This window comes from Phocoena phocoena, chromosome 9 (assembly GCF_963924675.1).
Source record: "Phocoena phocoena chromosome 9, mPhoPho1.1, whole genome shotgun sequence".
Classification (NCBI taxonomy): Eukaryota; Metazoa; Chordata; class Mammalia; order Artiodactyla; family Phocoenidae; genus Phocoena; species Phocoena phocoena.
This window is the reverse complement of record NC_089227.1, coordinates 6,967,863-6,995,851: the sequence shown is the minus strand read 5'-3', so window position 1 is coordinate 6,995,851 and position 27,989 is coordinate 6,967,863. Positions and strand designations below refer to the sequence as shown.

Here is a 27,989-nt window from a genome sequence, read left to right as displayed (position 1 = left end):
GTTGCTGCAAATGGCATTATTTCATTATTTCTTGTGGCTGAGTAATATTCCATTGTATATATGTACATCTTCTTTATCCATTCATCTGTCAATGGAAATTTAGGTTGCTTCCATGTCTTGGCTTTTATAAATAGTGCTGCTATGAACACTGGGGTGCATGTATTTAAGAAACTCACTTTTAAATAAAGTTTGCATCAAAAGAAATTATAATGTAAAATATAATATATTGAATTAAATAAAAATGTAAAAATCTATTGATACCCTGTTTTAAGAAATAGAGTTCAAGGGCTTCCCTGGTGGTGCAGTGGTTAAGAGTCTGCCTGCCGAGGCAGGGGACACGGGTTTGTGCCCTGGTCCGGGAAGATCCCATATGCCGCGGAGCGGCTGGGCCCGTGAGCCATGGCCACTGAGCCTGCGCGTCCAGAGCCTGTGCTCCGCAATGGGAGAGGACACAACAGTGAGAGGCCTGCATACCAAAAAAAAAAAAAAAAAGGATTATTTTAGGGTAAGTTAATAAAATTGTCTCACAAAAAGAGAAAACCTGGATCGACCAACAAGTATGGAATAATTTGAAAATATTTTAACCCTAAAAATGATACCAGTTCAGCACTTTATGGAAGAGCTTTTACTACATCGTTTTATTGTGAGATCATTCTCTTACATTATGATCAGAGAATGAGAACAGAGAAAAAATGATGGAAATCTTCCAAACTATTCTTTGATGATAGTGTAACCTTTAATTTCAAAATCAGACAAAAATAGTACAAACAATGAAAACCGGAAACCAGACTTGTGAGCTTAAATGCAAAAATCCTAAGTGAAATCTAGGAATCTATTGTAAAAGAGTAACATATCATGACCAAGCAGGTTTTTCCTAAGCATTCAGGGATGATTAAATATTATCTCAATGTAATAATCTACCTTAACTTTAGCTACATCCCACAAACTTTGAAATACTGTGTTTTTATTACTAGTCAGTTAAAAATAATTTTGAGTTTTGATTTTTACTTGTGCATTATTTAGAACTGTGTTAACTTCCAAATATTTGTGCTTTTCAAGTTTAACTTTATAATGGTAAAAAAAACACAGTCTGTGAGAACTCAGACTTTTGAATTTTATTGTTTGATGGCCCAGACCAGAGTCTGTCTTAGTCTGTTCAGACTGCTATAACAAAATACCATCAGCTGGGTACCTTATAAACCGATATTTACTTCTCACAGCTCTAGAGGCTGCAAAGTCCAAGATCAAGTCTTCAGCAAGGCCCCATTCTGGTGAAGGCCCTCTTCCTGATTCACAGCCAGTGCCTTCTCACTGTGTCCTCACATGATGGAAGGGAGCTAGGAAGCTCTCTAGGGTATCTCTTTATAAGAGCACTAATCTCATTAATGAGGATTCCACCATTATGACTTAAGCACTTTCAAAAGGCTCCAAGTTCCATCAGCATTATATTGGGCTTCAACATATGAATATGTCAGGGATACAAACATTCAGACCACAGAGTGGTCTATCTCAGTGAATGTTTCCTGTGCACTTGAAAAGATGTGTATTCTGCAGTTATTGGGTGAAGTGTTCTATAAATGTCAATTAAGTCAAAGTCATTGGTGGTGGCGTTCAAGTCTTGTATTGTACCTGACTTTTTGCCTAGCTGTTCTATCAGTTACTGAAAGAGGGGAGTTAAAATCTTCAACTCTTGTTGTGGATATGCCCATTTTCCCTTTCATTTCTGTTAGTTTTTGCTTTATATATTTTGAAGTTCAATTATTCGGAGCATAGACATTTATCATTGTTATAGCTTTCTGACAGATTAATCCTTTTTCCACTACTAAATGCTCTGCTTTAATTCTGGAAATACTGAAGTGTGGATACTCCAGCCTTCATATGTTTAGAGTTTGCATGATATATCTTTCCTATCCATTTGCTTTCAACTCCCTGTGCGGTTTTATAAAACTATGGCTTTATTGAAGTATAACTGACATACAATAAATAAACTGCATGTAAAGTATGTAATTTCATGTTTTGATATATGCATAAACACACAAAACCACCACAATCAAGATAATGAACATATCACCTCCAAAGTTTCTTCATGTCCCTAGTAATCCTTCCCTCTTCCCTCTCCCCCATCTTCTTCAAGCATTAACCTGCTATCACTATAGTTTATTTTGCATTTCCTAGAATTCTGTATACATTGAACCATTTTCATATAAACAAAAGCAGATTTCTTGAGCCAAAAAGACAAGAAGCCAACAGTTACTGAGGTCCATAGGAAGGCTGGGTGCTACCTCCAGAATGTCCCCCACGCAATGGGCTCGATGCAGCCTAGGCCCCAGGTCTCAGCTATCCAGTGAGAATCTGGGAGTAGTTTATATACAGTTTGGGGATTCACTCCCTCAGCATGGCCCTACCCCAGGATTTCACCATGATTTCTGGACTTCTGTCCATTGACACTTCAGCTTTCAGCTTCCCTACAGGCAAAGAGCCAGGGTAATGTAAACCCTGCCCTGGGCTGTTCAAGGGTAGACTTCCCTCCAAGTTCTACCTGCTTTTGTTTGTCTCCAGAGCCTTCAAATAATTTTTTTGAATTTTCCCCATATTTTGTAATTATTATCTGTGGGAGGGTTTTGGTTCAATCAAGCTACTATGTCAATTACCAGAAGTCACTGCCATCTGAACATTTGATTCACGGGTATACCTCAGAGATATAGCAGACTTGGTTCCAGACCACAGCAATAAAGTGAATATTGCAATAAAGTGAGTCACACAAATTTTTTAGCTTCCCAGTGCATATAAAAGTTATGTTTACTATACCATAGTCTATCAAATGTGCAGTAGCATTATGTTTTTTTAAAAAAACAATGTCCATACCTACATTAAAACATGTTTTAGGGACTTCCCTGGTGGAGCAGTGGTTAAGAATCCACCTGCCAGTGTAGGGGACACAGGTTCGATCCCTGGTCCAGGATGATCCTACATGCCGTGTTGCAACTAAGCCCGTGCGCCACAGCTACTGTAGCCCACTCTGTAGACCCACGAGCCACAACTACTGAAGCCCATGTGCCACGACTACTGAAGCCCATGCGCCTAGAGCCCGTGCTCTGCAACAAGAGAAGCCACCGCAATAAGCCCACGCACTGCCATGAAGAGCAGCCCCTGCTTGCTGCAACTAGAGAAAGCCCGTGTGCAGCAACAAAGGCCCAATGCAGCCAAAAATTAATTAATTTAAAAAATATAGCAAAGATGTCAATTCTAAAAAAAAATACTTTATTGCTAAAAAATGCTAACCATCATCTGAGCCTTCAACAAGTCATAATCTTTGTGCTGGTGGAGGGTCTTGCGTTGGTGGCTGCTGACTGATCAGGGTGGTGGACGCTGAAGGCTGGGGTGGCCGTGGCCATTTCTTAAAATAAGACAACAATGAAGTCTGCCACATCGATTGACTGCTCCTTTCATGAACAATTTCTCTGTAGCCTGCAATGCTGTTTGAGAGCATTTTATCCACAGTAGAACTTTTTTCAAAATTGGAATCATTCCTGTCAAACCCTGCTGCTGCTTTATCAACTAAGCAACATTCTAAATCTTTTGTTGTCATTTCAACAATCTTCAGAGTCTTCACCACAAATAGACCCTACCTCAAAGAAGCATTTTCTTTGCTCATTCATAAGAAGTAACTCCTCATCTGTTAAAGTTTTATCATGAGATTGCAACAATTCAATCATATCTTCAGGCTCCAGTTCTAATTCTAGTTCTCTTGCTGTTTATAACACATCTGCAGTTACTTCCTCCACTAAAGTCTCTAACCCCTGAAACTCATCATGAGGGTTAGAATCAAGTTCTTCCAAACCCCTGTTAATGTTGATATTTTGAGCTCTTCCCATGAATCACAAATGTTCTTAATGGCACCTAGAATGGTGAATCCTTTCCAGAAGGTCTGCAATTTACTTTACCCATATCTATCAGAGGAATTTCTATGGCAGCTATAGCCTTATGAAATGTACTTCTTAATAAGACTTGAAAGTCAAAATGACTCCTTGATCCACGGGCTGCAGGATAGATATTGTGTTAGCAGGCATGAAAACAATATGTATCTCATTATACATCTCCACTAGAGCTCTTGGGTGACCAGGTACATTGTCAATGAGCAGTAATATTTTGAAAGAAATCATTTTTTCTGAGCTGTAGTTCTCAACAGTGGGCTTAAGATATTCAGTAGACCATGTTGTCAATAGACGTGCTGTCATGCAGGCTTTGTTGTTTTGTTTATAGAGCATAGGCAAAGTTGGTTTAGCAAAATTCTTATCGGCCCTAGGATTTTCAGAATGGTAAATAAGCATTGGGTTCAACCTAAAGTCACCAGCTGCATTAGCCCCCAGCAAGAACATCAGCCTGTCCTTTGAAGCTTTGAAGCCAGGAATTGACTTCTCCTCTCTAGCGTAAAAGTCCTAGATGGCAACTTCTTCCAATATAAGGCGGTTTCCTCTACACTGACTCATTTGTTGTTTAGTGTAGCCACCTTCACTATCTGAGCTAGATCTCCCAGATGAGATGCGGCAGCTTCCGCGTCGGCACTTGCTGCCGTGCCTTGCTCTTTGAAGTTATGAAGATGACTTATTCTCTTAAATCTCATGAACCAACCTCTGCTAGTTTCAACTTTTTCTTCTGCAGCTTCCTCGCCTCTCTCAGCCTTCACAGAATTTAAGAGAGTTAGGACCTTGCTCGGGTTTAGTTGGCTTAAGGAAATGTTGTGGCAAATGTTGTGATCTGATCTTCTATCCAGACCACTAAAACCATCTCCATATCAGCAATAAGGCTGTTTTGTTCACATGTTCACTGGAGTAGCACTTTTAATTTCCTTCAAGAAAGTATCTCTTGGAGGAGGAGGAGACAAGATGGCGGAGTAGAAGGACATGAGCTCACTTCTTATGGAAACATCAAAATCCCAACTGACTGCTGAACAACAATCAACAAAACAAACAAAAAACAAACAAACAAAAACACTGCAGCCTACCAGAAAAGATACCCTACATCCAAAAACAAAGGAGTCACAGGGACTTCCCTGGTGGTCCAGCAGTTGAGGACATGAGGCAGGGGAAGGGTAAGCTGGGACGAACTGAGAGAGTGGCATGGACATATATACACTACCAAACGTAAAATAGCTAGCTAGTGGGAAGCAGCTGCATAGCACAGGGAGATCGGCTCGGTGCTTTGTGACCACCTAGAGGGGTGGGATAGGGAGGGTGGGAGGGAGACGTGAGAGGGAGGAGATATGGGGATATATGTATATGTATAGCTGATTCACTTCGTTATAAAGCAGAAACTAACACACCATTGTAGAGCAATTATACTCCAATAAAGATGTTAAAAAAAAAAAGACTCTGTGCTCCCAATGAAGGGGGCTCAGGTTTGATCCCTGGTCAGGGAACTAGATCCTGCATGCCACAACTAAAAGATCCCACATGCTGCAACTAAAGATCCCGCACACAGAAACGAAGATCCCATGTGCCTCAATTAACACCCAGTACAGCCAAATAAACAAATAAATAAAAATTTTTTTAAAGAAAGAAGAAGCCAGGGCTTCCCTGGTGGCGCAGTGGTTGAGAGTCCGCCTGCTGATGCGGGGGACACGGGTTCGTGCCCCGGTCCGGGAAGATCCCACATGCCGCGGAGTGGCTGGGCCTGTGAGCCATGGCCACTGAGCCTGCGCGTCCAGAGCCTGTGCTCCGCAACGGGAGAGGCCGCAACAGTGAGAGGCCCGCGTACCACAAAAAAAAAAAAAAAAAAGAAGAAGCCACTAAATAGTAGGAGGAGCAAGACTGCAATAAAATGAAATCCCATACACCCTAGGTGGGCAGCCCACAAACAGGAAAATAATTATACCACAGAAGTTCTCCTATAGGAGTGAAAGTTCTGAGCACCACTTCAGGCTCGCCAGCCTGGGGGTCTGGCAATGGGAGGAGGAGCCCCCAGAGAGTCTGGCTTTGAAGATGAGTGGGGTTTGAGTGCAGGAATTCCACAGAACTGGGGGGAACAGAAACTCCACTCTTGGAGTGTGCACACAGGGTCTCATGTGTGCCAGGATCCAGGGAAAACAGCAGTGACATCATAAGAGACTGGGCCAGATCTACTTGCTAGTATTGGAGGGTCTCCTGCAGAGGTGGGGGGGGGGTGGCTGTGGCTCACTGTGGGGACAAGGCCACTAGCAGCAGTAGTTCTGGGGAGTACTCATTGGGGTGAGCCCTCTTGGAGGCTGCCATTTTCTCACCAAGACCTGGTTCCCCCCGCAACAGCCTGAAGCCTCCAGTGCTGGGATGCCTCAAGCCAAACAACCAACAGGGTGGGAACACAGCCCCATGCCTCAGCAGACAGGCTGCCTAAAGTCTTCTTGAGTACACAGCTGCTGGATAATGAACACACACCCAGACATGACCCTGCCCACCAGAGGGACCAGACCCAGCTCCACCCACCAGTGGGAAGCTACCAGTCCCTCCCACCAGGAAGCCTGCATAAGCCTCTTAGACAGCCTCATCCACCAGGGGGCAGACAGCAGAAGCTTGAAGAACTAAAACACTGCAGCCTGCGGAACAAATCTGCAATCACAAAAATGAGACAAAATGAGATGACAGAGGAATATGTCCCAGATAAAGGAACAAGATAAAACCCCAAAAGAACAACTAAGTGAAGTGGAGATAGGCAATTTATCTGAAAAAAAGAGTAATGATAGTGAAGATGATCCAAGATCTCAGAAAAAGAATGGAGGCACAGATCGAGTAGACATAAAAAATGTTTAACAAAGACCTAGAAGAACTAAAGAACAAACAAACAGAGATGAACAATACAATAACTGAAATGAATAATACACTAGAGGGAATCAATAGCAGAATAACAGAGGCAGAAGAACAGATAAGTGACCTGGAAAGCAGCATGGTGGAAATCACTGCCACAGAACAGAATAAAGAGAAAAGAATGAAAAGAAATGAGAACAGTCTAAGAGACCTCTGGGAAAACATGAAATGCACCAACATTTGCATTACAGGGGTCCCAGAAGGAGAAGAGAGAGAGAAACGGCCTGAGAAAATATTTGAACAGATAATAGCTGAAAACTTCCCTAACATGGGAAGGGAAACAGTCACCCAAGTCCAGGAAGTGCAGAGAGTCCCAGGCAGGAGAAACCCAAGGAGGAACACACTGAGACAGATAGTAATCAAACTGACAAAAATTAAAGACAAAGAAAAAATATGAAAAGCAACAAGGGAAAAGCAACAAACAATATACAAGGGAGCTCCCAAAAGGTTGTCAGGTGATTTCTCAGGAGAAACTCTGCAGGCCGGAAGGGAGTGGCACAATATACTTAAAGTGATGAAAGGGAAGAACCTACAACCAAGAATACTCTACCCAGCAGGGCTGTCATTCAGGTTCAACATAGAAATCAAAAGCTTTACAGACAAGCAAAAGCTAAGAGAATTCAGCACCACCATCCAGCTTTGCAACAAGTGCTAAAGGAACTTCTCTAGGTGGAAAAGAAAAGGCCACAACTAGAAACAAGAAAATTATGAATGAAAAGCTCACTGGTAAAGGCAAACATACAGTAAAGGTAGGAAATCATCTGCACACAAATATGATATCAAAATCAGCAACTATGAGAAGAGGAGAACACAAATGCAGGATATCAGAAATGCATTTGAAATGAAAAGACTAGCAACTTAAAACAATCTATATTGTTGTTTATATACAGACGTCTATATCAAAACCTCATGGGAACAGCAAACTGAAAATCTACAATAGGTACACACAAAAAGGAAAAAGCAATCCAAACACAACACTAAAGTAAGTCATTGAATCACAAGAGAAGAGAATGAAAGAGGAAGGGAAGAAAAAAAACAAATCCAAAACAATTAACAAAATGACAATAAGAACATACATATCGATAATTACCTTAAACGTAAATGGATTAAATGCTCCAACCAAAAGACATAGACTGGCTGAATGGATACAAAAACAAGACCCGTACATATGCTGTTTATAAGAGACCTGCTTTAGATCAAGGGACACATACAGACTGAAAGTGAGGGGGTGGAAAAATGTATTCCATGCCAATGGAAATCAAAATAAACCTGAAGTAGGGCTTCCCTGGTGGTGCGGTGGTTGAGAGTCCGTCTGCCGATGCAGGGGACACGGGTTCATGCCCTGGTCCGGGAAGATCCCACATGCCGCAGAGCGGCTGGGCCCGTGAGCCATGGCTGCTGAGCCTGTGCGTCCAGAGCCTGTGCTCCGCAACGGGAGAGGCCACAACAGTGAGAGGCCCGTGTACCGCAAAAAACAAAAACAAAAACAAAATAAACCTGGAGTAGCAATTCTCACATCAGACAAAATAGACTTTAAAATAAAGACTGTTACAAGAGACGAAAAGGACACTACATAATGATCAAGAAATCAATCCAGGAAGATATAACAATTGGAAATATATATGCACCCAACATAGGAGCACCTCAATTTATAAGGCAAATACTAACAATCATAAAAAGAGAAATCAACAGTAACAATATATATAATAGTGGAGGGCTCTAACACCCTACTTTTGTCAATGGACAGATGATCCAGGCAGAAAATCAATAAGGAAACACAAGCCTTAAATGACACATTAGACCAGATGGACTAAATTGATTTATAGAGCGTTCCATCCAAAAACAGCAGAATACACGTTCTTCTCAGGTGCACATGGAATATTCTCCAGGATTGATCACAAGCTGGGCCACAAAGTGAGCTTCGGTAAATTTAAGAAAATTGAAGTCATATCAATCATCTTTTTCCGACCACAACGCTATAATATTAGAAATCAACTACAAGAAAAAACTGTAAAGAAACTGAGTCTTAGCCTAGGAAGCTTTACTTGTTCACTTCCGATACTAAACCTATTAAATATTTTTTAAGGATAAAAGGAATCTTTAATAAAATCATTATAAGGCTCAAACAGAAATTTAGAGTTCAGAGAGAAAACTACCATGTATGGCAATAAAGCTGAAAGAATTTTTAGCAACAGAAACATAACTGTAGTGCCAGAAAAAGAGTTCAAAAGCTTTTTTCATGAAATGATCAGATACGGGCAAATAGATTTATGTACCAAGAGGTTCATCAAGGTATTTTGTATAATTGCAAAATCACTGGAAACAACCTAACTTTTTAAAACTAGGGGAGGGGGAGGTGGTGGCGGTGACGCGATTCTTTCCACGTTGGAGGGGCCGGGCTGCTGCCGGAGTCGCCGCGGCTGCCACGTGACATGGCACAGCTAAAGATTTAGCACCAGAGCCAGAGCTGCCCCGCCAGTCGTCGAGCAGGTCATCACCCGCTAATTCCTGTCCCGGAGGGCAGCTCCAGCCTGCACAGCAGTTAGTGAGCTGTCCCTGCCAACCTCATCTCCTCTTTCCTCCCTGAGTTTGCCAGAAGCATGAAAGAAGGCCCAGGGACGCCCTAAACCCCTTCTGCTCCTGCCCATTGCAAGTGCCACTACCACCATGGGCCTCACCTTCTTCTCCCTCTTCTCGCATCTCTTCGGCAGGAAGCAGATGTGTATTTTGATGGTTGGATTGGATGCTGCTGGCAGGACGACCATTCTGTATAAACTGAAGTTAGGAGAGATAGTCACCACCATTCCTACCACTGGTTTTAATGTGGAAACAGTAGAATATAAGAACGTTTGTTTCACAGTATGGGATGTTGATGGTCAATATAAATAAAATTAGGCCTCTCTGGAGGCATTACTTCCAAAATACCCAGGGTCTTATTTTTGTGGTAGATAGCAATGATCGTGAAAGAATTCAGAAAGGAGCAGAAGAGCTGCAGAAAATGCTTCAGAAAGATGAGTTGCGAGATGCAGCGTTGCTGCTTTTTGCAAACAAACAGGATTTGCCAAATGCTACGGCCATTAGGGAAATGACGGATAAATTAGGTCTTCAGTCTCTTCGTAGCAGAACATGGTATGTTCAAGCCGCTTGTGCTACACAAGGAACCGGTCTGCATGAGGGACTTGACTGACTGTCAAATGAGCTTTCAAAACGTTAAATGAAACTAGATATCTAACCAAGGACACATTTGATAGAACTGGTCTAGGCTTGTTACAACAAAATTAGTTTGCATCTTGGTTATTAAACAGTATCTGGGACTGGTTTGGGCAGAATATTACAGCATTTAAACGTATTTTGTTGCCAGCTATTGTTTACCAAGTATAATGTTGCCATTTAGCAATATGCTTGGTTTTAAAGAGATTCTCCTTAACTTGGGGGGAAAATGGTGTCCTCTTTTAATTTTACTTCCCTTAAGCCTAAACGCCTGGACATAGCTAATGTGACACCTTTAAATCAATCCATTTTGAATGTGTTTCTGAGCCCAGAGTAAATAATGTTTTAAAGTTGTCCCCTTGCTATTTTATTGATACCTTTATCATTCCTGGGACAGTCTGCTGATTTAAAAAATGTAGTATTCCATGTGTATTTATTTTTCTCCCTTGCCAAAAAGATTTTTTAATACTGCTTGTACCAGCCAGGGAAATGCTCCAAAACACTGTCCAGATCTTTTGCACTGAGGAATTTATATTTCGCCCCCATTATTGACCCCTGGCTTCCATCAGCAAAGCTTACCTTGGTGTGGTTTGGATTTGTTAGCTAATTAATTCCATGCTAGTTGCAAAGAGTTCATATTGAGATGATTTTTAGTACTCAGCAGGTTGTCTTCCTTTACGTTGGATCTTTCTGATGTTGCATGTTGCTTTGGGTATCTGCCGGACTCTTTGCTCAGTATATGATAGCTCTGCTGCGTGTTTTATTGTTTATTGGTGAACATGTCTCCATTAAGGGTTTTTGGAAAAGTCATCAAACTCAATGAATAAGTTTTCTCCATAACCCATTTGGAATTCTTCCTAATAAAATGATAAAACATGAAAAATAATTAATTAATTAATTAAAAAAATAAAACTAGGGGATTTGTTAAGTAAAATAGAAATTATTATATGGCCATTAAAAACTATATTTTGAAACCTACTTAGTTATGTGGGAGAATGTTAATAACATCATTAAAAAGTGGTTTCTAATATGGTATACTTTTTAATAACAGATTTATTGAGATATAATTCATATATCATGCAATTCACGTATTTAAAGTGTACAATTCAATGGTTTTCAGTACATTTAGAATTGAATAACCATGACATCAACCAATTATAGAACGTTTTCATCACCTCTAAAAGAAATCTTACATCTACTAGTAGTCATTTTGTATGATAGTTTTTATTAAAAGTATATAGTTGTGGCATATCCACAAAATGGAATATTATTTGGCAATTTAAAAAAAGTATGACACATGCTGCGACATGGATGAAGCTTGAAAACATGCTAAATGAATTAATCCAGTCACAAAAGACCATATATTGTACAATTCCATTTTTATGAAATGGCCAGAACAGGTAAATAGAGAGAGAGGGAAAGTAGATTAGTGGCTGTCCAGGACTGAGGGTGGTGGTTATGAGCAAATGGGGGGGTACTCGCTAATTGGGGTTTCTTTTTTGGAGTCATGAAAATGTTCTAAAATTGGTTGTGGTGATTTTCATAATCTTGTGAATATACTAAAAAACCACTGAATTGTACACATTAATGGATTAATTGCATGATGTGAGAAATGTCTCTCAATAAGCTGCTTTAAAAAGTACATAGGTTTATAGAGAAAAAATCTGGAAAGATATTAAAAAGGTTAATATTATTTTCATGCAAAAGAATTAGATGATTTGTTTTACTTATTTTCTAATTTTTCTATAGTAATCACATATTAGTTGCATATTAAACAATTATTTTTAAAAAGAAGAAAAAAGAAAGTACTCTATGCATTCACAACTTGGCTAACTGTTTGGTGCAACCGTTTGCTTTCAGCCTATCTTGGATTTTGACATGCCTTCCTCACTAAGCGTAATCATTTCTAGCTTTTGGCTTAAAGTGAGAGACATGCAACTCTTTCCTTCACTTGAACACTTAGAGGCCATTGCAGGTTATTAATTGGCCAATTTCAATATTGTTTTGCCTAAGGGAATAGAGAGGCCTGAGGAGAGGGACGGAGATGACGGAACAGCTGATAAGTCGAGCAGTCAGAACACACACAACATTTATTGATTAAGTTCACTGTCTTATATGGGAGTGGTTTGTGGCACTGCAAAACAATTAAAATAGTAATATCAAAGATCGCTGATCACAGGTTACCATAACAAATATAATTTATCTTTTTAATAACTGCATAATAAATAATCCATAGTAAAGAGGTACTATAGTTTAGTCAAACATTCTATTGATTGGCATTCAAGTAGCTTTCAGTTGTTAATTAATTGTGTATATATTTATGCCCCTAGAAACCTGACTGTGGAAAATATCTGTGTTTGTTTGTGTGTTTTTGTATGCTTTATTTCCACAAGATATATCCCCCAAAATGAAATTTCAAAGAACATATGTATTTTTCATCTTAACATCTATTTCCAGGCTTTTCTTCCCAAAGAATGGAGCAATCCATACTCCCATCAGGAGCATCTGAGGCCCTGCTCTGAAGTATTATGGTTATTGGCTAAATGAAAAAGAATATCGCTTTGCTGTTTTCCATTTCATTTTCCGTGATCACCAGTGAGGCTGGGAATCTTTTCAAACTGTCTTTAGTCATTGGATTTCCTCCAATGTACATTGTTATTCATACCCTTCACCTGCTTTTTCCACTGGACCTTCTCCTTATCAATTTTTATAAACTCTGCATATTTTTAAGGAGGAGGAATAAAAACACTGGTAAACAAGGATCTTATAATTTTGAAAAATAATATTTCTTCCAAAAGGGCAAGCCTTAAGCAATAGAGAGATTTCTACTTCCTTCTGGACCTCTGCTCCTGATAATTCATTTTTTATAATTCCAGTGCTTAGAGTCTGTTTTGATTATCTTTTCGTTTTGCTACTTCTCACCATGGTACCAGTTATCATGCTTAAAAAATTAACTAACTTGAGGCCTTAGATGACAACACTGTCCTCCACAGAGGATCTGCATTTGCTTCTGTTGAGCACCTGGAAGTATTATCAGTTTAGAATTATCTCCACCAAATTCAAGGTTTGAGGTCCCCCCCCAGACCACCCAGCAGTACAAACCTAGGCTGAAATTTAGTAGAGTTACTTCATGTTGCCACTTCATCTAGGGCCATAGCACTTTGGGATACAAATGTATTTAGACTCTAGTACAGGTGTTGAATTTGATTTTTGAGCCCATTACTTACAAGGCTGTCAAAACTGTCAGGATGAAAGATTAAGTTTGCTGTGATCATGGGCTCAATTGTCTTTTTTTTTTGTTTTTTTACTGTGATGAAATACACATAACATAAAATTTACCATATTAACTATTTTTAAGTGCACAGTTCAGTGGTGTTAGGTACGTTCATATTGTTGCGCTACCATCACCATGACCCGTCTCCAGAACTCTTTTCATCTTGCAAGACTGCAATTCTGTCCTAATTAAACAATAACTCCCCATTCCACCCTCCCCCTAGCTACTGGCAACCACCCTTCTACTTTCTGTCTCTATGATTTTGTCTACTCTAAGTACTTCATATAAGTAGAACCATACATTATTTGGCTTTCTGTGATTGGCTTATTTCACTTAGCATAATGTCCTCAAGTTGCATCCATTTTGTAGTATATGTCAGAATTTTCTTCCTTTTTAAGGTTGAATACTATTGCCTTGAATGCATATACCACATTTTGCTTATCCATTCATACATCACTGGACACCTAGCTGGTTTCGACCTCTTGAGTTTTGTGAGTAACGTTGCTATAAACATGCGTGTACAAATATTTCTTCCAGACCCTCTTTCAATTATTTTGAGGAAAGTGGAATTGCTGGATTAAATGGTAAGTCTATGTTTAATTCTTTGAGGAACCACCATTCTCTTTTCCCCAGTGGTTGTACCATTTTACGTTCAATTCTCACCACCAGTGCACAATTCCAATTTTTCCTCATCCTCACTGACACTTGTTATTTACCATTTTTTTGATAGCAGTCATTCTAATGGGTGTGAGGTGGTATCTCACTACAGTTTCAATTTGCATTTGCTGAATAACTAGTGATGTTGAACATCTTTTCATGTGTTTATCAGCCATTTGTGTATCTTCCTTAGAGAAAAGCCTATTCAAGTCCTTTGCCCACTTTTTAATCAGGTTGTTTGTTCTCTTGTTTAGTTTCAGGAGTTCTATATATATTCATATTAATCTCTGATTAATATTTGATTTTCAAATATTTTCTCCCATTTTGTGAGTTTCCTTTTTACTTTGTTGATGTCTTTTGATGCATAAATTTTTAAAATTTTCATGAAATCCAATTGGTCTATTTTTATTTTTTTGTTGTTGTTGTCTGCGATTTTTTGGTGTCATATCCAATAAATCAAGGCCAGATCCAATGTCATGAAGCTTTTGCCCTATATTCTAAGAGTTGTATAGTTTTAGGTCTTATATTTAGGTCATGGATCCATTTTGAATTGCTATAGATTGAATTGTGTTCCCCCCAAATTCATATTTAAGCCCTAACCCCCAATGTGAGTGTATTTGGAGACGGATCTTTAAGAGGTAATTAAGGTTAAATGAGGTCATAAGGGTGGGTTCCTAATCCTACAGGATTAATGACCTTATAAGAAGAGGAAAAGAAATCAGAGTGCCCCCTCCACCCTCTGTCCATATGTACTGAGGAAAGGCCAGATGAGCACACAGCAAAAGGCAGTCATCTGCAATGCAGGAGGAAGGCCTTCACCAGACACCAACTCTACTGGCACCTTAATCTTGGACTTCCCAGGCTCCAGAAGTGTGAGAAAATTAAATTTACATTGTTTAGCTACCCAGTCTGTAGAATTTTGTTACAGCAGCCCGAGCTCATACATGAGCTTGTTTTTGTATATGGTGTGAGGGTCTAACATCATGTTTGCATGTGGATGTCCAGTTTTCTCAGCACCATTTCATGAAAAGCCTGTCCTTTCCCCATTGAATACTCTTTGTCCCCTTGTAGAAAATCATTTGACTATTTATGTGAGGGTTACTTCCGGGCTCTCTATTCTTTTCGGGCAGTCTATATATGTAGGCCTTTTGCCAGTATTACACTGTTTTGACTACTATGGCTTAATACTAAGCTGTGAAATCAGGATGGCAAGTCCTCTAGCTTTGTTCTTTTTCAAGATAGTTTTGGATATTCAGTGTTCCTTGAGATTCTATATGTATTTCAGAATGGGTTTTTCCATTTGTGCAAAAACTGTCACTGGGATTTTGATAACGACTTCATTGAAATGGTAGATTTCTTTGGTAATACTGATAATCTTAACAATATTAAGATTTCCAATGAGAACATGGAATGTCTTTCCATTTGCTCATGCATTCTTTAATTTCTTTTAGCAGTGTTTTGTAGTTTTCATTGTACATGTCCTTCACCTCCTTGCTTCCTAAGTATTACTAAGTATTTTATTCTTTTTGATGCTAATGTAAATGGAATTGTTTTCTTAATTTCCTTTTGGTTCACTGTTAGTGTGTAGAAGTGCAACTGACTTTTTGTGTTGATTTTATATCCTGTGACTCTACTGAAATTGTTTATAAGTTCTAACAATTTGTGTATGTGTGTGGAATCTTTAGAGTTTTCTACCTATAAGATCATATCATGTGTGTACAGAGATCATTTTACTTCTTCCTTTCCAATTTGGATGCCTTTCATTTCCTTTTCTTGCCTAACTGCTCTGGTTAGAATTCCCAAGACTCTGTTAAATAGATATGGTGAAAGTGGACCTTTTTGTCTTGTTCCTGATCTTAGAGGAAAAGCTTTCAGACTTTCACCTTTGAGTGAAAGATGTTCACTGAGGGGTTTTCATATACAGCTTTTATTATGTTGAGGTATTCCTCCTATTCATAGTTTGTTGTGTGTTTTTTTAATCATAAAAAGCTGTTAAATTGTGTAAAATGCTTTTATGCAACCATTGAGATAATCATGTGGTTCTTTTCCCTTTCTACTGTTAATGTAATGTATTACAACGATTGGTTTTCCTATGTTGAACCATCCTTAAATTCCGGGGATAAATCCGATTTGGTCATGGTATATAGTCCTTTTCCTTTTGAGAAAACTTGGCACAAAGCAAATATTATTTTACCTTTACGAGTTACAAAAAGGGAATCCATCTTTTGTGTTTCCACACAAATTGCGAAATTTTTTGTCCTAGTGCTGTGAAAAATGCCAGTGGTAGTTTGATAGGGATTGCATTGAATCTGTAGATTGCTTTAGGTAGTATAGTCATTTTAACAATGTTGATTCTTCCAATCCAAGAACATGGTATATCTCTCCATCTGTTTGTGTCATCTTTAATTTCTTTCATCAGTGTCTTATGGTTTTCTGCATGCAGGTCTTTTGCCTTCTTAGGTAGGTTTATTCCTAGGTATTTTATTCTTTTTGTAGCAATGGTAAATGGGAGTGTTTCCTTAATTTCTCTTTCTAATCTTCCACTGTTAGTGTATAGGAATGCAAGAGATATCTGTGTATTAATTTTGTATCCTGCAGCTTCACCAAATTCATTGATTAGGTCTAGTAGTTTTCTAGTGGCATCTTTAGGATTTTCCATGTATAGTATCATGTCATCTGCAGACAGTGAGTTTTCCTTCTTCTTTCCCCAATTGGATTCCTTTTATTTCTTTTTCTTCTCTGATTGTCATGGCTAGGACTTCCAAAACTATGTTGAATAATAGTGGTGAGAGTGGGCACCCTTGTCTTGTTCCTGATATTAGAGGAAATTCTTTCAGGTTTTCACCATTAAGAATAATGTTTACTGTGGGTTTGTCATATATTGCCTTCATTATGTTGAGGGAGGTTCCTTCTGTGCCCACTTTCTGGAGAGTTTTTATCATAAATTGATGTTTAATTTTCTCAAAAGCTTTTTCTGCATCTATTGAGATGATTCTATGGTTTTATTCTTCAGTTTATTAAGATGGCGTATCACATTGATTGATTTGCATATATTGAAGAATCCTTGCATCCCTTGGATACATCCCACTTGATCATGGTGTATGATCCTTTTAATGTGTTGTTGGATTCCATTTGCTAGTATTTTGCTGAGGATTTTTGTGTCCATGATCATCAGTGATATTGGCCTGTAATTTTTTTGTGTGATATCTTTGTCTGGTTTTGGTATCAAGGTGATGGTGGCCTCGTAGAATGAGCTGGGCAGTGTTTCTCCCTCTGCAATTTTTAGGAAGAGTTTGAGAAGGATAGGTGTCAGCTCTACTCTAAATGTTTGATAGAATTTGCCTGTGAAGCCATCTGGTCCTGGGCTTTTGTTTGTTGGGAGTTTTAATATCACAGTTTCAATTACAGTACTTGTGATTGGTCTGTTCATATTTTGTTTCTTCCTGGTTCAGTTTGGGGAGGTTGTACCTTTCTAAAAATCTGTCCATGTCTTTTAGGATTTTATTGGCATATAGTTGCTTGTACTAGTCTCTTATGATCCTTTGTATGTCTGTGGTGTCCATTGTAACGTCCCCGTTTTCATTTTTGATTTTATTGATTTGAGCCCCCTCCCTCTTCTTCTTGATGAGTCTGGCTAAAGGTTTATCAATTTTTTTTTCTTTTTTTTCGGTATGTGGGCCTCTCACTGTTGTGGCCTCTCCCGTTGCAGAGCACAGGCTCTGGACGCGCAGGCTCAGTGGCCATGACTCACGGGCCCAGCTGCTCCGCGGCATGTGGGATCTTCCCAGACCAGGGCACGAACCCGTGTCCCCTGCATCAGCAGGCGGACTCTCAACCACTGTGCCACCAGGGAAGCCCTAAAGGTTTATCAATTTTATTTATCTTTTCAAAGAACCAGTTTTTACTTTCATTCATCTTTTCTATTAGTTTCTTCATCTCTATTTCATCTATTTCTGCTTTGATCTTTATGATTTGTTTCTTTCTACTAACTTTGGGTTTTGTTCTTCTTTCTCTAGTTGATATAGGTGTAAGGTTAGGTTGTTATTTGAGATTTTCCTTGTTTCCCGAGGTAAGTCTCTATTGCTATAAACTTCCCTCTTAGAACTGCTTTTGCTGTGTCCGATAGGTTTTGGATTGTCGTGATTTCATTTTCATTTGTCTCTAGGTATTTTATGATTTCCTCTTTGATTTCTTCAGTGATCCATTGGTTGTTTAGAAGCTTATTGTTTAACGTCCAACATGTTTGTGTTCTGTACACTTTTTTTCTTTCTTGTAGTTGATTTCTAATCTCACAGCATTATTGTCATTAAAGATGATTGTTATGACTTCAATTTTATTAACACGTTATTGACCAGAGACATATTAATACATCTTTTGTTACCCAGATGTTATTGACCAGAGATGTATCAATATGTTCTTAGAGAGTGCTACAATTAACATCACTGTGCAATTCGTTAGAGCATAAATTGATCAAGGTTCTTTATACAACTTACAATTGTCATTATCATTCACATTTTGCTCCATTAAGTTTTTGTTCCAACCTTGTATATATTATATACATAAAATCTTCCAAAATGACGCATCGCAAAATTTTGAGTGAAGAAGAATTTTTCAGTCAGTTTTATGCACATACTCTCTGATTGTCTGATTGACACATGTTCTAGTGTCTCAGAAGATGACAGTTTTTCAGAATACGGTTGTGATTCAGATGATGTGCATATTAGACCAATAAAAAGATTTTTAAAAATAGTGACTGATTCTGATACAAAAAGTGAAAATGAAACTCAGGGTGCCAGAGAATGCACGTTTGCTTCTACAGAAGAGTGAATTGAAAACAACATTTCATGAAAATTAGAAGATTTTACAGGTATGTCAACTGTCTCTATTGAAGGCAATAACCCACAAAGTGTTAGTGAAATAAAAGAATTAATTTTGGGCCATCCAAAATAAAAATCACCAGCTAAAGGCATTACTTTCTGCAAAAATCCCTGGGTCGATAATCAGTAAAATTTACCGAGGCTCACTTTGTGGCCCAGCATGTGATCAATCCTGGAGAATATTCCATGTGCACCTGAGAAGAATGTGTATTCTGCTGTTTTGGATGGAACGCTCTATAAATATCAATTTAGTCCATCTGGTCTAATGTGTCATTTAAGGCCTGCGTTTCCTTACTGATTTTGTCTGGATCATCTGTCCATTGATGAAAATAGGGTGTTAGAGTCCTCCACTGTTTTTGTGTTACTGCTGATTTCTCCTTTTATGGTTGTTAGTAATTGCCTTATAAATTGAGGTGCTCCTATATTGGATGCATATATATCTACAATTGTTATATCTTCTTCTTGGATTGATCTCTTGATCATTATGTAGTGTCCTTTTTGTCTCTTGCAACAGTCTTTATTTTAAAGCCTATTTTGTCTAATATGAGTATTGCCACTCCAGCTTTCTTTTGACTTCCATTGTCATGGAATACATTTTTCCACCCCCTCACTTTCAGTCTGTATGTTTCCCTGGATCTAAAGTGGGTCTCTTGTAAACAGCATATATACAGGTCTTGTTTTGTATCCATTCAGCCAGTCTTTGTCTTTTGGTTGGAGCATTTAATCCATTTACATTTAAGGTAATTATCATATGTATGTTCTTATTGCCATTTTGTTAATTGTTTTGGATTTGTTTTTGTGTTTTTTCTTCCCTTCCTCTTTCATTCTCTTCTCTTGTGATTTGATGACTTACTTTAGTGTTGTGTTTGGATTGCTTTTGCTTTTTTGTGTGTATCTATTGTAGATTTTCCGTTTGCTGTTCCCATGAGGTTTTGATATAGACGTCTGTATATAAACAACAATATAGATTGTTTTAATACAATAAAGACAATATAGATTGTCTATAATTTCAAATGCATTTCCGATATCCTGCATTTGTGTTCTCCTCTTCTCACAGTTGCTGATTTTGATATCATATTTGTGTGCAGATGATTTCCTACCTTTACTGTATGTTTGCCTTTACCAGTGAGCTTTTCATTCATAATTTTCTTGTTTCTAGTTGTGGCCTTTTCTTTTCCACCTAGAGAAGTTCCTTTAGCACTTGTTGCAAAGCTGGATGGTGGTGCTGAATTCTCTTAGCTTTTGCTTGTCTGTAAAGCTTTTGATTTCTATGTTGAACCTGAATGACAGCCCTGCTGGGTAGAGTATTCTTGGTTGTAGGTTCTTCCCTTTCATCACTTTAAGTATATTGTGCCACTCCCTTCCGGCCTGCAGAGTTTCTGCTGAGAAATCACCTGACAACCTTTTGGGAGTTCCCTTGTATATTGTTTGTTGCTTTTCCCTTGTTGCTTTTCATATTTTTTCTTTGTCTTTAATTTTTGTCAGTTTGATTACTATCTGTCTCAGTGTGTTCCTCCTTGGGTTTCTCCTGCCTGGGACTCTCTGCACTTCCTGGACTTGGGTGACTGTTTCCCTTCCCATGTTAGGGAAGTTTTCAGCTATTATCTGTTCAAATATTTTCTCAGGCCGTTTCTCTCTCTCTCTTCTCCTTCTGGGACCCCTGTAATGCAAATGTTGGTGCATTTCATGTTTTCCCAGAGGTCTCTTAGACTGTTCTCATTTCTTTTCATTCTTTTCTCTTTATTCTGTTCTGTGGCAGTGATTTCCACCATGCTGCTTTCCAGGTCACTTATCTGTTCTTCTGCCTCTGTTATTCTGCTATTGATTCCTTCTAGTGAATTATTCATTTCAGTTATTGTATTGTTCATCTCTGTTTGTTTGTTCTTTAGTTCTTCTAGGTCTTTGTTAAACATTTCTTATGTCTTCTTGATCTGTGCCTTCATTCTTTTTCTGAGATCTTGGATCATCTTTACTATCATTACTCTGAATTTTTTTCAGGTAAGTTGCCTATCTCCACTTCGCTTAGTTGTTCTTCTGGGGTTTTATCTTGTTCCTTTATCTAGGACATATTCCTCTGCCATCTCATTTTTTCTAACTATCTGTGATTGCAGTTCCTGTTCCACAGGCTGTAGGGTTGTAGTTCTCTTGCCTCTGCTGTCTGCCACCTGAGGCTGTCTGGTGGGAGGGACTGGTACCTGCCCACTGGTGGGTGGAGCTGGGTCTGGTTCCTCTGGTGGGCAGGGTTGTGTCTGAGTGTGTGTGCATTATTGGGTGGCTGTTTATTAAGGAAGACACTAAGCAGCCTGTCTGCTGATGCATGGGGCTATGTTTCAGTCCTGTTGGTTGTTTGGCCTGAGGTGTTCCAGCACTGGAGCCTTCAGGCTGTTGCATGGTGCCAGGTCTTGGTGAGAACATGGCACCCTCCTAGAGGGCCCACGCCAATGAGCACTTGCCACAGCCACCACCACCAGTGTCCCTTTCCCCACAGTGAGTCACAGTTGCCTCCTACCTTGCAGGGTACCCTCCAACAATAGCAGCTAAGTCTGGCCCAGTCGCTTATGAGGTCACCGCTTTTTTCCCTGGGTCCTGGTGCACATGAGACCCTGTGTACACCCTCCAAGAGTGGAGTTTCTCTTTCCCCCAGTCCTGTGGTCAAACCCCAGGGGCTTTCAACATCAGACTCTCTGGGGGGCTCTTCCTCCCATTCCCAGGCCCCCAAGCTGAGGAGCCTGACATGACGTTCTGAACTTTCACTCCTGTAAGGAGAACTGCTGTGGTATAACTATTTTCTACCCAGTGTGTATGGGATTTGATTTTATGGTGATTGCACCTGTCTTACCATCTTTTGTGGCTTCTTCTTTGCGGCTTCTTCTCTGCCTTTGGATTTAGGATTTAGGGTATCCTATCTTTTTTGGTAGGTTCCAGCTTTTTTTTGGTCAGTGGTTTTTCAGCAGTTAGTTGTGATTCTGGTGTTTCCATAAGAAGGGGTGAGCTCACATCCTTCTACTCTACCATCTTGCCTCCTCTCCTTCCATAAACTCTTTTCAGGGACATATTTTGTTGATATATTTTTTTCCTTTGAATGGGCCACACTTTCCTGTTTTTTTTGTATGCCTTGTAATGTTTTTGTTGAATACTGGACATTTGAATCTAATAATGCGGTAGCTCTGGAAATCAGATTCTTCCCCCTTCCCCAGGGTTTGCTGTTGTTGTTGTTTTTGATTGCCATAGGCTGTCTCTGTCCTGAGAATCAGCCTAAGGTGTAAAGTTAAGGGCTTATGTCTTTTCTGAGACTCTTCTTAGGCATGCGTAATCACTTTCTAGTTTTACCCATATATGCAGTTGTTTTTTAATCGTCTAGCCTTTAATGTCTGTCTCCCAAAAGAGGAAAAGCAAAAAAGGAAGGGGGGACGAAGAGTGCTGGCCTTTAAATATCTTGAAAGACACTTGAGCCAGATGGGGTAGGGGCTTGCAATAATGGGAGGAGGTACAACAACAATGGCTCCCCTCTAGCTCTATTTGTCTGCACCTCTGTGATCTGAAGCAGCAATCAACAATCATATAACAGATCCCTGATATTTGAAAGAAAAGGTACTTGTTGCCCACCCTGACTCTCACAAGCTGGGTGCAAGTTGCTCCAGGAACACAGTCACACAGATTGTGTGTTGGGAATTGGTAGCTGCTACTGTGCCAAGTGCTGATTATTGACAGAAGTTTACCATCCAAGGGTTCCCCTAAAAGTTACCTGTGTTCAACAGACTCCAGAGCTCCAGAAGTTACATCAGATGATTCTGCTGGTGCAATTTTTGCCTAGTTGGGTAGACAGGTTCCTGGTGTTTCTGGCTCCACCATCTTCCCAGTAGCTTCCTTTTTAAAAAAAAAAACAGTTTTGTTTTCATTCATTTTCTCTATCATTTTTCTAATTTATATTTCATTCATCATCTCTGTTCTAATCTTTATTATTTATTCCTTGTGCTGGCTTTTGGTTTAATTTCTCCCTCCCTTCTAAGGACAGTTTGGGGCAGATTTAGGATTCTTGATTGACACTTTTGGGTGTTTTTCTTTTGGCACTTTGAATATACCAGCCCACTGACCTCTGGCTTCCAAAGTTTCAAGTGAGAAACCTGCTGATAATCTTACTGAAGATCACTTCTATGCGATGAATCACTTCTCTCTTGCTGCTGTCAAGATTTTCTTTTGCTTTCAACAGTTTCTGTGTCTCAGTGTGACCTTTTTTGAATTCATCTTATTTGGAGTTCATTAAGGTTCTTGAGTGTTTATGTTCATGTCTTTCTTCAAATTTGGGAAGTTTTTAGGCATTATTTCTTCAAATAATCCCTTTGCTCCTGTCTGTCTCTCTCTTCTTCTGGGACTCCCACAATGCATGTTGATACTCTGGGATCTAGTGAGTTTTTCATTCAAGTTACTGTACTTTTCAGCTCTAGAATCTTTTTTTGGTGTGTTCTTATACATTCTCTTTATTCATAGTTCCATTTTGTTCATACATCATTATCTTGACTTTCTCCGTGTATTCCTTTAGTTTTTTGAGCATCTTTAAGACAGGTTTTTTTAATTCTTTGTCTATTGGGTCTGCCGTATGGCCTTTCTCACCAGTTTCTGTTGATTTTTTTTTCTTTGCATGGAAAAAATTTTTTTCCTGTTTCTTTGCACATCTTATAATTTTTTCCCTGAAAATTTAATATTTGAATCTAACAATGTAGTAAGTCTGGAAGTCAGATTGTTCCATTTCTCAAGGGTTTCCTTTCATTTTGTTTACTTTATTGGTATTTTTATTGGTATTTTTATTGTTATTGGTATTTTTATTGTTTTATGCTCTCTCTCCCAGGGATAAGCCTGAGGTAAAACTTAAGGTCTTATCAGGTCTGAGTCTGTGTTTTTCCTTAGACATGTATGGTGATCTGTACATGGGTTGCTTTTGAATGTCCTAGTCCTTAAATGTCTCCCAAAATAAGGAGAAAAGATAAATAAAGATGGAGAGAAAAGTGCCAGCTCTTTAAATCTCCTAGAAGTTGTTTCAGCTGTAGGGCTCGGGGCTTGCAACAATGGGAGGGGTGGTGCAGCAATGACTGCCCAGTTCTGTGTCTGTACTTCCATTATCAGAAGCAGCAATCAACAATCAGAAAACAGGTCCCTGATATTTGGAGGACAGGGTCCTTATTGCCCACCTTGGGTCAGCAAGCTGCATGTAAGCTGCTCCTGGTCCAAATGCACAACTGACTGTCTCAGAGCTGAAGTTGGGGGATGGGTAGCAATTGCTGAAATTGACCAAAATTAACTGCAATTTCCCGTTCAAGCCTTCTCCTTGAAGTTGCAAGTCTGAATAGACTTCAGAGTTCCAACATAGCTATATCAAGCAGATTCTGCAAGTATAATTGTCCAGGAAAGAAGACAAGTTTCCCGGCACTTCCTACTCTGTCTTCCCAGAATCCCAAAGCTCTTTTTATATATTGCTGAATTCCACTTATTAATGTTTCATTGAGGATTTTTTGCATCTTTATTCATGAGAGATATTAATCTGCAGTTTTCCTTTCTTGCATGGTCTTTGTATGGTTTTGGTATCAGGATAATACTGGTCTCACAAAATGAGTTGGGGAATTTCTCTTTTTCTGCTTTCTGGTAGATAATGTGTAGAATTGCTTCTTCTTTTAATGTTTGGTAGAATTCTCTGCTGAAAACATCTGATTCTTTCTTTGGAGTTTTTATGTTTTATTTATATTTTATTTATTTATTTATTTGGCCACACTGCATGGCATGTGGGGTCTTAGTTCCCTGACCAGGGATTGAATACATGCCCCTTGCATTGGAAGCATGGAGTCTTAAACACTGGACTGCCAGGGAAGTCCCTTCTTGGGAGGTTTTTAATTAAAAACTCAATTTCTTTAATATTTATAGAACTATAAAAAATTTATATTTCATATTGGATGACTTTTGAGGAATTAGTCCATTTCACTTTAGTTGTCAAATTTATGTATGTAAAATTATTTATATTTCCTTATTACTCCTTTGAGATCTACAAGATTTGTAGTGGTATCCCACTTCATTTCTGATATTGCTAATTTGCGTCATTTGGCAATGTTATTGATCTTTTCAAAGAACCATCTTTTGCTTACTTTCTCTATTGTTTTTCTACTTTCAATTTCATTATTTCCCTACTTCTGCACTGGATAGGATCCTAAAGTGAGAGCTTACATGATTTTCTTGAGAATTTCTCTTTTTTCTAATGTAAGAATTTGGTGCTATAAAATTTTCTCTAGCACTACTTTAGTTATAGCCCACTCATCTTGGTATGTTTTAATTTCATTTTCATTTAGTTCAACGTGTTGTTTTTATTTCCCTTGAGAGTTCCTATTTGACTCAAGAGATTATTTAGCAACTTGTTTCCAACTGTTTGGAGATTTTCCTGTTATCTTTCTGTTACCGATTTTTAGCTTGGTTCATTTGTGGTGAGAACACACACAGTATGATTTCAATTATTTTAAACATGTTGAAGTTTGTTTTATGGCCCTATCATGGTAAGTGGTCTATCTTGGTAAACTGCCCACGGGAACTTGAAAAGAATGTGTATTCTGCTGTTGTTGGGTGAAGTGCTGTGTGTGTGTGCATGCTGCATCCTGTTAATTTATGGTACTGTTGAGTTATTATATAACCTTGCTGATTTTCCATGTAGTTCAGTCAATTATTGAAAGAGGGGCATTGAAGTCTCCAACTATAATCATGGGTTTGTCAATTTCTCCTCTCAGTTCTGTCCGTTTTTGCTTTATTTTGCAGCTCTGTTGTTTGGTACATACAAATTTAGGATTGCTATGTCTTCTTGATAGCCTGACCCTTTTAGTATTATGAAATGCCCCTCTCTGACCCTAGTTATTTTCTTTGCTCTAGAGTCTACTTTATCTGACATTAATGTAGCCACTACAGCTTTTTTCTGATTAATGTTTGCATTGCATATCTTTTGCCATCTTTTTACTTCCAGTCTACCTATACCATTAATTTTGAACTGAGTTTCTTGTGGGGAGCATATCGTAGGGTCTTGTTTTTTATCTACTCTGTTCTTCTCTTTTAGTTGGTATATTCAGACATTTACATGTAATGTAATTATTGATATGCTAGGACTTCAGTGGGGTTTTTGGTTTCATTTTGCTTCTTTCCTCTGTTTTCTTCTGCCTTTTCTTCTGCCTTCCTTTGGGTTACTTGTACCTTTTTTTCTTTTAGAATTCCATTTTGCTTTATCAATAGTGCTTTTGAATGTATCTCTTTGTATACACATTTAGTTGTTGTATTATATTATGCACATATAACTTTTCATAGTCCTCTGCTGTCAAGATTTCACCAGTTTGAGTGAAGTGTAAAAACCTTTCAATCCTTTCAGTTCCTTTACCCTCTGTCATTTATAATACAATTGTCCTAAATATTTCCCCTACATGCTTTGAGATCCATAGACAATGTTACAATTTTTGCTTCAATCACCAAATGTAATTTAGAAAACTTAAGAAAAGAAAAAATTCCATTGTATTTAACTAATATTTTTACTCTTTCTATTGTTCTATCTCCTTTCCTGATGTTTCAAAAATTCTTCTTCTTCTTTTCCTTTCCAGTTCAAGAACCTCCTTCAGCCCTTTTTTAAAAATATAGGGTGGGCTACTGGTGACAAACCCTTCTAGTTTCCTTCATCTGAGAATGTCTTGATATCTATACACTTTATTCCTGAAGAATATTTTCACTGCATATAGAATTCTTAGTTATAGTTGTTTTCATCACTTGGAAATGTGATGCCCCTTCCTTCTGGCCTCTTTGGTTTCTGATAAGAAACTTGCTGTAATTCAAATTGTTTTTTACTTATAGGTAAAGTATTATTTTTTTCTTTCTGCTTTCAAGATTTTTCATCTTTAGTTTTCAGAATTTTGACTATGATGTATCTTGGCGTGATATTTTTGGGGGTGCATCCTATTTTGGGTTAGCTCAGCTTCTTGAATCTGTAGTTTTATGTCTTTTGCCAAATTTTTTTTTCAGTCATTATTTATTCAAATATGTTTTCAACCCCACCCTCTTTCTCCTCTCCCTCTGGGATGCAGATGAGATAAATATTAGATCATTTGTTATACTACCACAGGTCCCTGAGCCTCTATTCACTTTTTTTTTTCCAATCTATTTTTCTCTGGTTAATTTCTATTGTTTTATCTTTACTTTCACCAATCCTTTCCCTATCATTTCCACTCTGCTGCTGAATCCTTCTAGTGAGTTTACTATTTCATTTATTGTAATATTCAGTTTTTAAATTTCCATTTGGTTCCTCTTTATATTTTGTATTTCTTTGCTGAGACTTTCTAGTTTTTTGTTTCAAGCATTTTCAGAATTTTTTAATTAAAGTGTTTTTATCATGCCTGCTTTAAAACCTTTGTCAGAAAATGCCCATCTCTGTGTCATTTCTGGTTTGGTGTCTAATAATTACCTTGTCTTTCTCAAGTTAAGATAGTCTTGGTTCTTGGTATAATGAGTGATTTTCAGTTGTACCCTGGACATTTTGATTACTGCATTGAGACTCAGATCCTATTTAAATCTTCTGTTTTGCAGGCTCCTCTGACATCACATCAGCACAGAAAGGAAGACCCCACCTCAATTCTGCCAAGTGGGGGTGAAATTCCATCACCCTGGCTGGGAGGGTATGATGATTAATTTTATATGTCAGTTTGACTGGGCTATAGAATGCCTTGATTGTAAAGATTATTTCTGGATGTGCTGTGAGAGTGTTTCCAGAAGAGGTTAGCATTTGAATTGGTGGACTGAGTAAAGCTGATGGTCCTCCCCAAAGTGGGTGGGTATCATCCAATCTATTGAGAGCCTGAACAGAACAAAAGCTCAAGTGCAAATGCTTGAGCTGATACCAATCTTCTCTTGCCCTTAGTGTTCCTGGTTCATCTCTTCTTCCCACCTCCCTCTAGTTTCTCAGGAGAACCCTAATACGAGGCATGGGCAGTGGGGGGAAGAGGGGAGAGTGCCTTGTAACTGCTCCCTACATGTTCATGACTTTCATGAACACTATGAAGGAGGAAAGGTCTCATTATTATTGGGTGGCCATGACAATCCCAGCTTCTCTTGGTCTTTTCTGAAATCATC

At 38.6% G+C, this 27,989-nt stretch overlaps 1 pseudogene; it reads left to right on the top strand.

Moving 5' to 3' along the window:
- Positions 1-9,506: 9,506 nt before the first annotated feature.
- Positions 9,507-10,053, top strand: LOC136128088 (ADP-ribosylation factor 4-like; annotated as a pseudogene).
- The last annotated feature ends 17,936 nt before the right edge of the window (positions 10,054-27,989 follow it).